We start from the raw sequence: 14,389 nt of genomic DNA on the forward strand, positions 1-14,389 counted from the left end.
TAATTTCCCACTATAAGCTGGACTCATTGCTGTGAACAGATGACAATCTATTTGCAGGTATTTAAAAAAGAAGTAAATTCTCATCATACAGTAGTTTGAATAGTACCCATGAAACAGGTCCCCTAAGAGTTTTGAATAGTGCCAGCTGGGGACTGCACACAATGTGGCCCATAAAATCCTACACACCAGGCCATGAGGCACTGGGTGGTTTCTAAGAAAGAGTCAACCACTTTTAAAAAAAGGAATGCAAAAACATTAGTCAAGAGTATTTCATAATGACTTAGAATGTATTCATGTGTGCTTCATTGAGGGTGACCCAATATTTGCTTTTACAGCATTATAATTAATACATTAAAATAGAAAACACACTTGACATCTGCTCTGTTCTGCCATTGCCCTTAACTGGGGTAACTCTCCCTTTGTCTTATGGTGTGCATTTCAAATGCAGTAGAGAGCATTAATTGCCATCTAATCCAAAGATTTAAAGATTCAAACTGGAGCTATAGTGATTAACTTTAAACAACATTTGAATTCTATTTCATTGGAGTCTTCAAATCCATTTTCCCCATTTCTGGAGCTACATTATTTATATGGCTGACATGATAACATCTACTTTTGATAGGTCTTGGGCCAATGCTCTACCAGTCAGCCATGTTGTGAAAACAAAGGCTCTTGGAACATGTACTCAGGCAAAAAAAAAAAAAAAAAAAGACATGTGACGGAGGGACGCGGCAGCAGGTGGCACAACTAATCCTCCTGCAATCCCATTTGGGGACTTTGACTTGAAATAAATGACCAGAATGAACTGCTGGGTTGTGTTCACTGTGAGAACATGGCGAGTGGTGCTCCTCACAGGCCCCGCTTTTGGGAAGGATCCTATGAAGTAGCTGAATTGTGCACAAGCCGCTTGGAGATGCCAGCCAAGTGGCCGATCTGCCTGTGTGAGGGATTCCTTCATGGACGAAAGCAGTTATAGATGGCACCTAACTTTCTCTCACTGTAGGGCCCAGTGCCAGGCACACACAAGGTGTGCAATGTGTGCTCACCAAAATAAGCTATTCCCAGCAGCCTCACTGTGGACATGAAAGAAGAGCGAAGTTCATGGTTGTTTATCATGTGTTGTCAAGTGGGGAAAGAGACAAAGAAACCAGGGCACAAAATGCAGAATTTACTAGAAGCTAATGGAGCTTAAACTTCAGGACCTCTCACTTGCACAGCCCCTTCATAGGCCCTGCACATAGGTGTGTTTCCATCATTTTGAAATACCCTTTTAAAGAAGACCTCCAAATTTTATAAGCTTCAGATCCACAAAATCTGTACTCACTTTGGGTGTAAAGTAGCATATATACATGATTCCACTTTTAAAATGGAAAATTATTATTTCTTTTCCTATGGAAAATTCTACTCAAAATTAGAGTAACAGATATATGTACAACACACACACACACACATACACACATAACACACACACACACCCAAGTTAGGGAGGATGAATATTAAAAATGTTAAAACTGGTTTTCTCTGAAGGTGATTCTTTTATTTTTTTTAAGGTGATTCTTTATTTGCTATTTTCTACATTACCAGAATAACAAGTGAATTAATGCCATGTTAAAACTTATGCTTTCTCCCCCTTATGAAGAAGTATCCCTTTCAACTCACTTACCTTTTTGAGTAACTGTTACTTTGAGGCGATGTTTCTCTCCATCCAGTACTGGCAATGAAACTATATTTTCCAGGTCATTGCCATCTTAACTCTGAGAAGAAAAATAAAAATACATGAGCAAAACTGTCTCCCTTTGAGTTATAATCTTCATATTCATGGAAGGACGCATAACCGGTTTTTGGCAGGTTTTTGCAGAAAGTTGATCAAAGAGTCAAGAACTCTTTCCCACACGCCTTGGTTCCTTCACTAAACCCCACTCATCTCCTCACCTACCTGGTCAACCTCTGTCTTCCACCCCAAGTGTCATCAGCCAAGCTGACACACATCTTTTACTATCACCTGGTAAGGAACTTGAGATCTGGAAGTCTGGGGCTATAAAGAGGACAGCTGGCTTTCAGGTCTGTGTCCCCTGAGTTCAAGTCTCGATTAGAACCTCTTAGAATTACCTTCACCAGCAAGGGCTGGTGACACGTGTCCAGCCCTGCCCATTCTTCCTTTCCCCCACTCTCACACTTGGAGTTTTTCTGGTATTCACCTGGTCCATCACAGCCTGGAGGACAGAGGGCCAGACACAGGAGGCAGGAACATGAAACACAGTGCTGGGCTCATTATGCTTGTCCTGCCATGTTCTCTGTGACCCTCCAAGAAGACAAAGGAATAAAAGACCACACTTTGAGTGGGCAGGGCTGTGGTGCTTGACTAGGAGAGAAAACAAGGAGCTGACCTGGGGACCGCAGCATATCTCTAGAGAAATTTCATTAATTTATTCTCTCACTCATTTAGTTTTTCAGGGATTTTTAATAGATGTAGATCACCATCTTACTACGTGCTAAGAACTGTTTAATATGCTGTGGCTATCAGACAAAGGTGAACAGAAAATAAGATTGCATTTAGGTGTTCACAATATGCAGTGATCATTTTTGGGTCATTTTTTTGTGTAGCTGCAATTTTTCTAGAAACAGGAAGACAAGGAAACATACACCCCCAAATACAAAGGGGCAGTCTTTTAACTTTTTAACAGAGTTCAGTTACAATTAGGGGTGATCCTCAAAAATCGGAGCATGGCTGCACGCCCTGACGAGCAAGCTCAACTCAGTACTACTCCCTGGCATCGGTACCAGCCCCCAAAGCAAGAGGAGAGAAAGTAGAGCATCAGGCAAAAAAAGGAGGGTCATCCTGGAAAAGGAAACACTTAAATGAGTGACAACCACATAGTAAACACTATGTAAGTGTCTGCCATCCTCATCTTCATCATTATTTTAAGCAAATGGGCAGCCAATGCAAAGCTTTGGGGTAAGAGAAGCATGGCGTATTCAAGGAGCTTAAAGGAACCTGGGAGGGGCACAGGATGGTGAGATACTGGGTGAGGGAGACAGGTAGGGGGCAGACCATGGGGACTGCAGGCCATGGGGGCCGCTAATAGATCCTTTGTGTTCTGTATCTACTCCCTAACTTAGGGTCCCACTACTATTCCTCTTGACTTTTTTTAAGATTTAATTTTTTATTTGAGAGACAAAGTGGGGTGGGAGGGGCAGAGGGAGAAGCAGACTCCCCACTGAGCAAAGAGCTGGATGTGGGGCTCAATCCCAGGACCCCGAGATTATGACCTGAGCCAAAGTCAAATGCTTAACCAACTGAGCCACCCAGGTGCCTCGCCTCCTCCTGACTTCTATGCAAATGGAGTATGCCTTGGCATCTCTGCTTCCCCATTACTTACTCTGCCCTATCCTGGATTCCCATCATTCCTAAAGCAGGGCTCCCATCAGATCGCTCGCTTACTCAAGAACCATCAGTAGCTGCTAAGTGTCCCCAGAACCAGCCAGCTGTCTCACTGTGGCATGTGAGCACTGCTGTGCTATGGCTGCATCTTACCTGTCCAGCCTCCTCTGTCACTAACCCCTGCCAGACCTCAACATCCATCCACAGGTGACTGTTGGCTTCCACATGTCCCCAGGCCTTGAGTACCCTCCCTAAGGGCCCATCTCAATCTTTTGAAATCTGGGCGCTTTTCAAAGCTCTTCTCAACGCTGCCTCTTCTGTGAAGGCTTTCCTTAGACCCCCAGTGGTCCAAGCCTCCTCCCATCTCAAAATCCCTACTTTGTAATCTTGCCAAGAGATTTTTATTACCCTGTGCACTGGTCTGTTTTTCAGCACAGGATCCTAAACTCTCTGAAGTCCTGCTTTCGTGGAGAACATTTTAGGATGTGTGTTCTGTAGAATACACTTTAAGAAACTCAATGGGAAGGAATGGAACCACACTCCAGGGTGGGGTCTCCCATGTCCATGTCACTCTGGCATGATTTGCTTTTTGGTGGGGTGAGTCTGGGAGTCCTGTGTAGACAGTGAGGCAGCAGACAGGTGCCCACGGCAGACCAGTGGCTACAGCCATGCTCCAGTCGGCCAGGCTAATCACCAAGTCCAAGGGAAACCGCCGGGCCAGGATGTCTTTCACAATAATAAAAATAGATCTAGTATTAAGGCCATAGGTTGGAGACACTATGGGTGAAAAGAGATAAATCTATGACCAGAGGCAAATTACATTATTTCTTATCATTTTCTTTCTCCCTTTCTTCCTTTCTTCTTTCTGTGGACAAATATCTCTGCCAGGTGGCTAAGAGTACTTGGCCCAATGCCTTGCAGCTCACCGAGCCGCTCTGGTTTGTCACGTTTCCCTGCTTAATTACTGTTATCAACTTTGTAGATTTTTGTAAACTCAACACACTGAATAATGAGGTTAATAAAACCAGTTAACTCCTTTGCTATGCACACTGACTATTTCTATAAAAATGTATTATTAGCTCAGATTTAATCATCTTTTCTTGCATCTTATAAATTTTTCCTAATGAACCTATTGGCTTTCCAGTGAGGGCTTTACTTACTCAGTGTTAGATTTTAATTCCTCTGGACTTGATTAGAGTCTCTATATAGCTTCTAACATTTCTGTGCTAAATAATTTCCCCAGTAAATATGCATCTGGAATTCAATGAATCAGACAAGCCTGAAGCCCCCAGCAGAGGCACTGACTAGCTCTGGCCAACCCTGGACCTTGGGACAGTCACATTACCCAAAAAAGTTTCCAGTTTGTTCTTAGCTTGTAGGGTTGTCAGAGGACTATATAACACAAAATATTCAAATATTAGTTATCTTAAATAAACAGATCTCTCTTTAACATTGCCCCTATTTATTCAACAAACATTTATCAAGAGGTTCCTATGGGCCAGACTGTGTACTTAAATACCAGGGATATGAACTGCCTCAGCCAGAAGTCATTCCTGGACCCCCAGCCTCCTGAAGCTTATAAACTAAGAGAAGAAGACATTTAAACAGCATTTGATACTGTTTTCAGCAACAGGTGAAGTTATCCTAGACAGAATAAATAGGTTCAAACAAAAGACATTTTCTAAAAATCAAGTTCATTTGGAGTACAAATGGACCCTAGAGCCAAAAGATACTTTCTGCTCATATTCGGGGTGCAAATTTACCCTGAAAAATAGCAAATTCTTTGGAGTGAATCCCTGTACTGTGTAACAGCATGCCAAGAAAGTAAAAACACACAACACTAAAGTTCAAAACTGGGGTTGTTGAAAAGTGAAGCATGGATAAGTCAGGGATATTCCAGGGAGAAAAATCAGTGATGCCCACGTGTGTTGGGCTTAATGAAAGATCCAAATACAGAGCCCATAAGAACTCTAAGGTGGCTTGAAATTTATCCAATTGGTCAGGCTCTACTGAGCTGTGACCAACACAGGAGCCTGGAAACGTGAACGTTGCTTACTGGGTCTGCAGCTGGCAGCAATTTGCAATCTAGAAAGAACTTGCAAGTACGGGCTGGCTGGCAGGGAAACGGAAAAATTACACTAACTTCCATGATAACTCCATCACCAAGGCATAGCGGGGACAGGGTCACACCCAGCATTGGAGGCAGGCCAGTGAAAAACGAGGTTAAGAGAAACAAGCCCCACTACCCACGGTTTGTAGATGGTGCTGGGATGATAACAGGAGAGATGCTCTCAGTACCCCCTGGAACTAAAGGTAACATCTGTTGAGCATCTACTATGCACCCAACACTGTGCTAAGCCCATAAGTTGTTTTTCAAAGTCCTTGAACACTCGTTTGAATTAAGTACTCTTATCACCCCATTTTAGAGACCAGGGAATTAAGGCATGGAGAGGTTAAGCAACCAGTCCATGGCCATTTTAGCTGCTGAGTCCAAGAACCAGGATGAACTCAGAACCTCTGTTTGTAACCTCTGAGCTGTGCGGGGTGGTTGCTCCCTTCCAAAGACTACATTTTCGACCCTGGGATGAAAGAGACATTTCTTGCAACATGAACCCTGCTATTCATTCTACCAACTTGAACTTTTCTGTGATTAGGTTGTCAGTGTGTTTGAAATACACTGTGAAAAAAAAAAAAAAAAAAAAGAATCTGTTCTCCCTTCCAAAGCGAAGCTACAGCTGGGTAAGGGTCAGGTGAGGAAGCTTTATTAGAAGCCAAACAAAGTAAGGATAAAGACGTGGCCAGAGGCAGAGAGGTGTGATCATGAATCAGCAACACAATTCAAACACTGGCCTAGCCACCCAGCCTAATTCCCAGTGCAGGGAAGCCAAAGGGAGATTTGGAGGGGAGGATGACACCGGCTGACTTCAGAATTACAGGCTTACAGGGAAGGTTGAGAAAAGAGGTCATCCCAGAATATGTGCTCAGGGTCCAAGGTCAGGAAGAAAGAGGTACAAAAATGACTTCAGGGACACGAGACTATAGGAGGACAAAGGACTGGGCACCACCAGTGTCCAAGAAAAATGCATTATGCAGCACAGAAGCAGGTAGCCCAGCCTTCGTGGGGGTGGGGGTGGGGGGCTGCCCCTGACAGCCTCCCTACAGGACTGGCCCCACTCCTGACTCCATAACCTGTGTCAGGGAGAGTGGAGGCCCTACAGATAACTAGCATCCTTGGCGAGGCCAGGATTTAGGTTCAAAGACAGAATACTGTCTTCTGTACAGGAGCTGCTGAACACTTCAGAATGTGTGGAGGGAGGTTAGACGGGGAGATGAGCAAAACCAGAAAACCAAAACCCCAATTTTTAAGAAAGTTGTTGTTGTTGTTACTCTGTGTTTACAAAAAGACGTTTTCCAGGAGCGCCTGTCAGGGGGCACAGTCCCTTAAGCATCTGCCCTCAGCTCAGGTCATGATCTCGGGGTACTGGGATCGAGCCCCGCAGTTGGGGTCCCAGCTCATCAGGGAGTCTGCTTCTCTGTCTGCACCTCCCGTCACTCAGTGCACTCACACTGCTCTCTCTCTCTCAAATAAATAAAAATATTTTTTAAAAAAGACATTTTTCTTGGAAAGCCCTAAGAATGCACAGATAACCATGGGGGTGGGGCAGATAGGGATCAGGATTAGAATCCAAAAGATGTCCTTAAGTTCATTCTCCTCTAACATATACATTCCGGGCAGTCCCACTTGAGGAAGCAGGTCAGGCATGGGGGCTGCTGGGGTCCTGTTTGTAACTGCTGTTAATACCACATATGGGAGTTCAATGAAGGAAGAGCTAGAGGTCTCCTGGCCTAGGATTAGAGACAACCAGATTTGCAGGCATCTTTCCTCTTGGTTGGGGCTCCGGTGCTGGGAGGCCAGACTGACACTGAAGGGTCCCATCCACGGTGAGGAACTAGCATCCAGGCCTCCCTGACCCCCTCCCTGGGTAAGCCTGCATGGAAATCACTAACCTGGATGTATTTATGTTCTAGATTCTTCCTGCGATAAGTGGACCAGCATGTGATGTTTGCTTCCACATCTGTTCTATAGTCTGTAACTGTTGACTAGCTATGTGCTGCCCAAATAGGGTGAGCATGTGCCATCAGCGTTATGGGAGAGCTCTGGAGCCACTGGAGTCCCAGTACTGCGTGACCTTGATGGCACTGCTCCCAAGCCTCAGTTTCCTCATTTGGAGGATGGGTTAATAACAGCACACAGTGCTTGATCCCATCCCAGTCTACCTCCTCTACTTTATTCCACAGCATGTCCCCCCTCCCCTATGTTCATCGGACACAGCTAAGCTGCCCTTCCTTCTGTTTCTCAATGCACCAAGGTCAGTCTCAGCGCAGAACTTCTGGAAGCCTCTCCCCTCAGTTATTCCCTTGACTGGCTCCTTCACACCCTGCAGACCTCCTTCAAATATGACCCTATGGAAAGGTCTTTCTTGGCCAAATAATCTCAAGTACCTTCTCCCCTCAAGTTTCCTTCTTTACTCTGACCTATTATCGTCACAAAATTTGCTGCTCTTTGAAATTACCTTGTTTATGCATTTTTTTGCACTTACTCAATAAGAACTTCCCTAATCTCCTTATCTGACTCTGCACCTCATACCTCCCCTATTTCCCTTTCCTTAGTACTTATTGTATAACAAACTGTATAATTTACTTAAATCTTTAGTTTATCATCTGTTTTTTTCCCCACTACAATGTAGCTCTGTGAGGGCAGATTTTTTTTTTTAAGATTTATTTATTTCTTCATTTGACAGAGAGAGAGAGAGATCACAAGTAGGCAGAGAGGCAGGCAGAGAGAGAGAGAGGAGGAAGCAGGCTCCCTGCTGAGCAGAGAGCCCGATGCAGGGCTCGATCCCAGGACCCTGAGATCATGACCCGAGCTGAAGGCAGAGGCTTAACCCACTGAGCCACCCAGGCGCCCAGAGGGCAGATGTTTTTGTTTGTTTGGGTCACTGCTATATTCTTACCACGCTTGGCACGCAATAGGTGATCAATAACATTTATTGCATGGAAGAATCCATTTGTTCAGTTCTGTCTCCCTGGAAGGTAAGCCCTCCCAGAGCTGGTACTCCATCTCCCTGTTTACTGCTCCATCTCAGCAATAATTCCAGAATGGCACCCAAGAAAGAACTGTTCAGTGCCTCAGGGGCACCCATTTTATAGAGATATTTGAAGATTAAAATGAGAGTGTCCTTATAAACTTGGCCTAAGTGCCATGCACGTAGTCAGAGTTCAGTAAAAATCAAGATAGAATTACTACTAGAAGTTGGGCTTTCAGCACCGAACTTAGAGAACGCTTTGTGCTTTCCTGATTCCAATTTCAGAGCCAGGGACACCTCAAATTTGTGTACTGAGAGGTTCCATCTGCTTCTGGTTCACTAGAGTCTAGGCAGGATGGGGCTCCTAGAACTTTATCCCGGTCTAGGAAAAACCTTCTCTCTTTGCTATTCTCTCATGGTAACACAACTCTTTCTGCTGAGTCAACTAGGAAAGCTAAGGTTTAAATGACAAGTGCTATGACAAAGTATATTAAACTCAAGGTCTGAGCATTTCAAACCCCCCACAGAAATGTAACTGGCTTTTAGTTCAAGATGTATCTAGATGGAATTTTCTCATGTTAGACACAGTCTATTTTTTCCAATGGTATTTGCCACCCGTTTCTACTCCCAGGCTCTTTGGTTTTAGTAAATGGCTGAATTTTCCTGTGCCCAGTGGAATTGCCCTGAAGCAGAGGAGCGCTGTCTGTCATGAAGGCCAGTAGCTTTAGAGTAGAGCATGATTTTCTCAAGAGAGAGAAGCCCAGATGCAGGCCTACTATCTTTTTGGGTTACCACTGTGAAGAATGTTCCTTGGGAATGGAAGGCCATGTTCCAGCTTTCAGTCCCATATTTAGGAGACTTTTCAGATACAATAGACACATTGTATCCCCAAAAGGAGTTTAGCAGTTTGATGATCTAGTAAAACATTCTGTGAGCCCCGAAAGCCTGCGTGGCAGCCTTTCCAAACCTACCTCTCAGCTGATGTTAAGTATTTGTGGGGACTTCACAGGGCACATTAAGCCCTTGGTGAATTGCATACCCCAAAGTTCACTGATTGCTTGCAGACAATCCTTTTCTCCCAGATGTAGCCACGGCTCAGAGAGGAGAACCAGGGCAAGTTCCCTATCAGGCTAACTACAAAAGGCCCCAGCTCCAGGGCTTTGGAAATAAGGTGGCAAGCGAGATCTGTATTCTTTTTTTTTTTTTTTTTTTAATTTATTTGACAGAGAGAGAGATCACAAGTAGACAGAGAGGCAGGCAGAGAGAGAGGGAAGCAGGCTCCCTGCTGAGCAGAAAGCCCGATGCGGGACTCGATCCCAGGACCCGGAGATCATGACCTGAGCCGAAGGCAGCGGCTTAACCCACTGAGCCACCCAGGCGCCCCCGAGATCTGTATTCTTTAATGCCGTGTTTCTTTCTGCAGTTGCAAATGTGTGAGGAAGAATGGAATCTCCAGCACAGCAGTCCCTCCCACTTATCCATGGGGTACACGTTCTAAGACCCTGAGTGAATGCCTAAAGCCACGGATAGTACTAAATCCTATTCTTGGACGCCTGGGTGGCTCAGTCGATTAAGCGACAGCCTTCGGCTCAGGTCATGATCCCGGGGTCCTGGGAATGAGTCCCACATCGGGCTCCCTGCTCAGTGGAGAGCCTGCTTCTCCCTCTGACCCTCCCCCAACTCATGCTCTCTCTCTCTGTCTCATTGCCTCCCTCTCAAATAAGTAAAATCTTTTAAATAATAAATCCTATCTGTGCATAACTATGATGAAGGTTAATTTATAAATTAAGCAAAGAGATTAAGAGTAATAACAAAATAGAACTATAACAACATAGCATAAGAAAAGTTACGTGAATGTGGTCTCTCTCAAAATATCTTACTGTACTCACCGAACTCTGACGATGTGAGAAGAGAAAATGGCTCCAGGAGGAAAAGACGGAGGGAAATGACGCAGGCGCTGTGCCTTAGGGTCAGGCTTCTATTGGCGCTCTGATGATTCCTCGGGAGGAGGGTAATCTGCTTCTGAAGAGTGGTTGAGGCAGGTAACCGACACTGGGGAGACGGAAAACTGAAGATAAAGAGAGACACCTGTATCCTTCTGGGATCCCGACCCCACGTGCCCTCTGAATTGGCCAATGCTGCCCCTCCCCCCAGCTCCTTCACCCCTAGGTTTTCATAGCTTCACCATCCCAGAGACCTCAAGGCTCCAGGAAGTGGAAATCGCTGACTCTCACAGGTGGTGGGGGAGCCTCTCCGCTGCGTAAAGCAAAGGCTAACACCCAACTGCCTTTCACTCTTTGTCAATTTGGCTGATTAGTTATTATAGCTTTAATTTAGACGTTTTTTCCTCATTCAAACCTGAAACCCAGGTAATTCCCTCTTCTTGCGTGGCATCCTGGGGTGAAAACTGCAAAGAAAGATTTATGATGAGTAAGTTTCTTTATTTCTGGACTAGGTAAGAAAGATGTGAGAAGTATTGCAATCACTGACCGTGAAAATGCTATAAAATACTTTTTTTTTTTAAGATTTTATTTAATTTTTTGACAGAGAGAGATCACAAGTAGGCAGAGGCAGGCAGAGAGAGAGAGAGGGAAGCAGGTTCTCCGCTGAGCAGAGAGCCCGATGCGGGACTCGATCACAGGACCCTGAGATCATGACCTGAGCCAGAAGGCAGCGGCTTAACCCACTGAGCCACCCAGGCGCCCCTCAAATACCTTTATTTTATTGGAAAAGAAATGTTTGTTACTGTTTGCTGTCTATACACTTAGACGTCACAGTCAGTATGTCCTTGAGGTCTGATCGATCTCAGCTAACAACCTTAACTTTGAAGATATTTTCTAAAAAAAAAAATGAACACAACACATGGATGGCAGTTTTAAAAGTGGCCTTTTAAAACGAGTTTAATGCACTATAAATTTGTAACCACCCTACAAAACAATGTGACCAGATATATACTAATACAGCACAAACTGAGATCACAAGTTCAAAATTATTTTTTAATCCTTTTAAAGATTTTATTTATTTAGAGAGCGAGAGAATGCTACCGGGGGAGGAGCAGAGGGTGAGGGAGAGAGGATTTCCAGCAGACTCCCGGCTGAGTGAGCCCAATGCAGGGCTCTGATCCCACAACCCTGAGATCACCATCTGAGCCAGAATCAAGTCCGTTGCTCAACCAACCTAGCCACCCGGGTCCCCTCAGAAGTTAAATTTTTAAAGGTGAGGTAGTGTTGTGACCCCAGGACCTCTTTCCCACTTGGTACCCTAATGAAACTATCACTAGTATGCCATAGAAAACATTTTAAGAAACACTATGTTAGGTAGTTCTTCAAGGGGATCAAACAGTACGAGATGGCAGGGAGGCAGCATTTGCATGAGTTTTGTACAATCACATGTTGTAGTTAGTAGATGTTTGTTTCCTCCCCTGGAGACAATAAGCACAGAAAACTGTAATATAGGCGTTCAGATCTCTTTCCTTTGATGGAGAGATCAGCTGTCAATGATCCTGGGTTTTTCCCTGAAAGTAACAAAATTAATACAAGGATTAACTGGAATAAATAAGTGAGATTTCCATTCAGATCTAGAAGAAAATATTGCACAGCTAAATGCAGATTTTTACCCACAGAAAGTTCTAGTGTTTAGAAATGATAAGACCTATTATTGAAATTTGTGACTTAATTTGGATGTACGTCTGTTTTTTAAAACACTTTTTAGGAACCTGAGACTTGGCATCTGGCTCTCTAGTTTAATACAAACTAACGACTGCATTTGAAAGAATTTTGACTTTATTTCTAAACATCTAAAGCTCTCAAAAAGCTTGATGGAAGGTATTATTTTTCTGTTGTATAAAGAAATGTTACATTGTTGTAAAAAGAATTACTACAAAGTACTGTGAAATAACGCTGCTGCGTGATTTTGTGAGTGAAACTTATTTGGAAACAATTGATTTTTATGCCTATGCACAGAAGTGTAGTTTTGTTTTAAAAAACAGACAAACAAAAAAAGAAACAAAAAATAAATATCAAGTAGTGAAGTTCAAATTATCTTTAAGGAGACTCTTCTGACCCTTCCATTGTCATTCCTCTTTCCTTATCCCAATAATTTGAATTTATTTTAATTACGGCATTTTGAAGATTTCTCAAAATAACATCTACCGATGGTCCCTGGCTTATGATATTTCAACTTAGGATTTTTTTATTTTTACGGTGGCATGAAAGCAATACATGTTCAGTAGAAATTGGATTTCCGATTGTGAATTTTGATCTTTTCCCAGGCTAGCCATATGCAGCAGACGCTCTCATGACACAGCGAGCTACAGCTCCGTTGGCAAGTGAACACAAAGGTAGACAGCTAATACACCAAAAAGCACTCTGTTTTTCACTTTCAGTACTATAGTCAATAAATTATATGAGGTATTCAGCACTTTATTATAAAATGGGCTTTATGTTAGATGATTTTGCCCCACTATAGCCTAATGTGTTTTGGCCAAGTTTAAGGAGGCCAGGTAATCATTTGATGTTTTATAGGGTCGGTGTATTACATGTCTTTTCAGCTTACAATATTTTCAACCTACGGTGGGTTTTTCGGGGCCTACCCCCACCGTAAGTCAAGAAAGATCTATACCTTCATCCCGGTAACAGCAGATATATGGTTTTATTTAACTTGAATTATAAGCTGGTGTATTTTGGTCAATTTTTGCAATCCCACGGATGGCAAAACTTCATCTATACAAGACTCAGTTATCCTGACACCTCAGAGACACAGGGGTTGGCTCAGCATGAGAAACGAAATTGAAAGTGGCCTTGGGTTAACCAAATAAATATTGGCAAACCCATGCATGACAGCTCACGGGCTTGATTCAAGAGACAGCTCAGAAGCTGTTTTGGCCTCCTTCACTTTCTATTCTAAACTTACAGATTAAAAGCTACATAAAAAAGGAAGAAGGCAGAGGTATTTCTTCAAGGTCATAACGTTAATATCATCAACAAGTGATTAGTGGAGAGTCCTTCACAGTGAAGGAGGCAAACCAACCAAGAGTGAACGAGTAGAACCCCCTATAGGAAGTACTTCCTAGACAACTCATGGCAGGGACGACATCCCAACAGCTGCCACTATATTTCAGCCACTGTTCACAGGGATGACCCTGAGTCACCAAAGCAAGTAAATTAGGTTCAGAACTTACTGCAAGAAGGGGGGAAATATTAGGCTAACAGAAATTTAAGTTATTCTGATTGATTCATTTACTTAGCAAAATTTTTTTAAAGATTTTATTTATTTATTTATTTATTTATTTATTTATTTATTTATTTATTTATTTATTTGACAGAGATCACAAGTAGGCAGAGAGGCAGGCAGAGAGAGAGGAAGGGAAGCAGGCTCCCTGCTGAGCAGAGGGCCCGATGCGGGGCTTGATCCTAGGACCCTGGGATCATGACCTGAGCCAAAGGCAGAGGCTTTAACCCCCTGAGCCATCTGAATCTATATATGTGTGTGCCAGAAGTTGTGCCGGTCTTGGGGACATGCACATACAATTTTCAAGAAATTTCTGCTCTAAGTCAGAGGTTTCAGAGCATGGTTAAGGAACCCCTAAGGGTCCATGACATCCTTCCAGGGGATCTTCATGGTCAGGCTACTTTTTCCACAATACTAAGATGGCCGTTTTCTTTTCTTTTCTTTTTCTTTTTTTTTTAACTCTATGGGCATTTGCACTTAGGGTACAAAAGTAATGGTGGATAAAACTTAGCATGAATTCCTTAACGTTAATCAAGGCAGTAGTACCCGCCCCCCACACACACAGAAAAAATTGCCAGTGTGTAGAACATCCTTAACAAAGCAGGAAAAATGATTGATTTTATTAAATTTCAACCTGAAGTATACATCTTTTTAATACTCTGTGTAATGAAATAGGTACACATAAAGTAAT

General features: G+C 43.3%; 1 long non-coding RNA gene across 2 annotated transcripts in view; it reads right to left on the minus strand.

Annotated features, from left to right (window-relative positions):
* Nucleotides 1–14,389, minus strand: part of LOC125100721 (uncharacterized) — a 126,042-nt gene that overhangs the window by 93,391 nt on the left and 18,262 nt on the right. The window contains exons 2-3 of one of the 2 annotated variants that reach the window (XR_007127631.1): nt 10,359–10,521; nt 1,664–1,754 (exon numbers count right to left, since the gene is read on the minus strand). This is a non-coding gene — a long non-coding RNA (uncharacterized LOC125100721). Of the gene's footprint in view, nt 1–1,663; nt 1,755–10,358; nt 10,979–14,389 lie in introns of those variants that run through there. The other variant, XR_007127630.1, reaches the window with a different exon arrangement.

The sequence above is a fragment of the Lutra lutra genome, chromosome 5 (genome assembly GCF_902655055.1).
Source record: "Lutra lutra chromosome 5, mLutLut1.2, whole genome shotgun sequence".
Taxonomy (NCBI): Eukaryota; Metazoa; Chordata; class Mammalia; order Carnivora; family Mustelidae; genus Lutra; species Lutra lutra.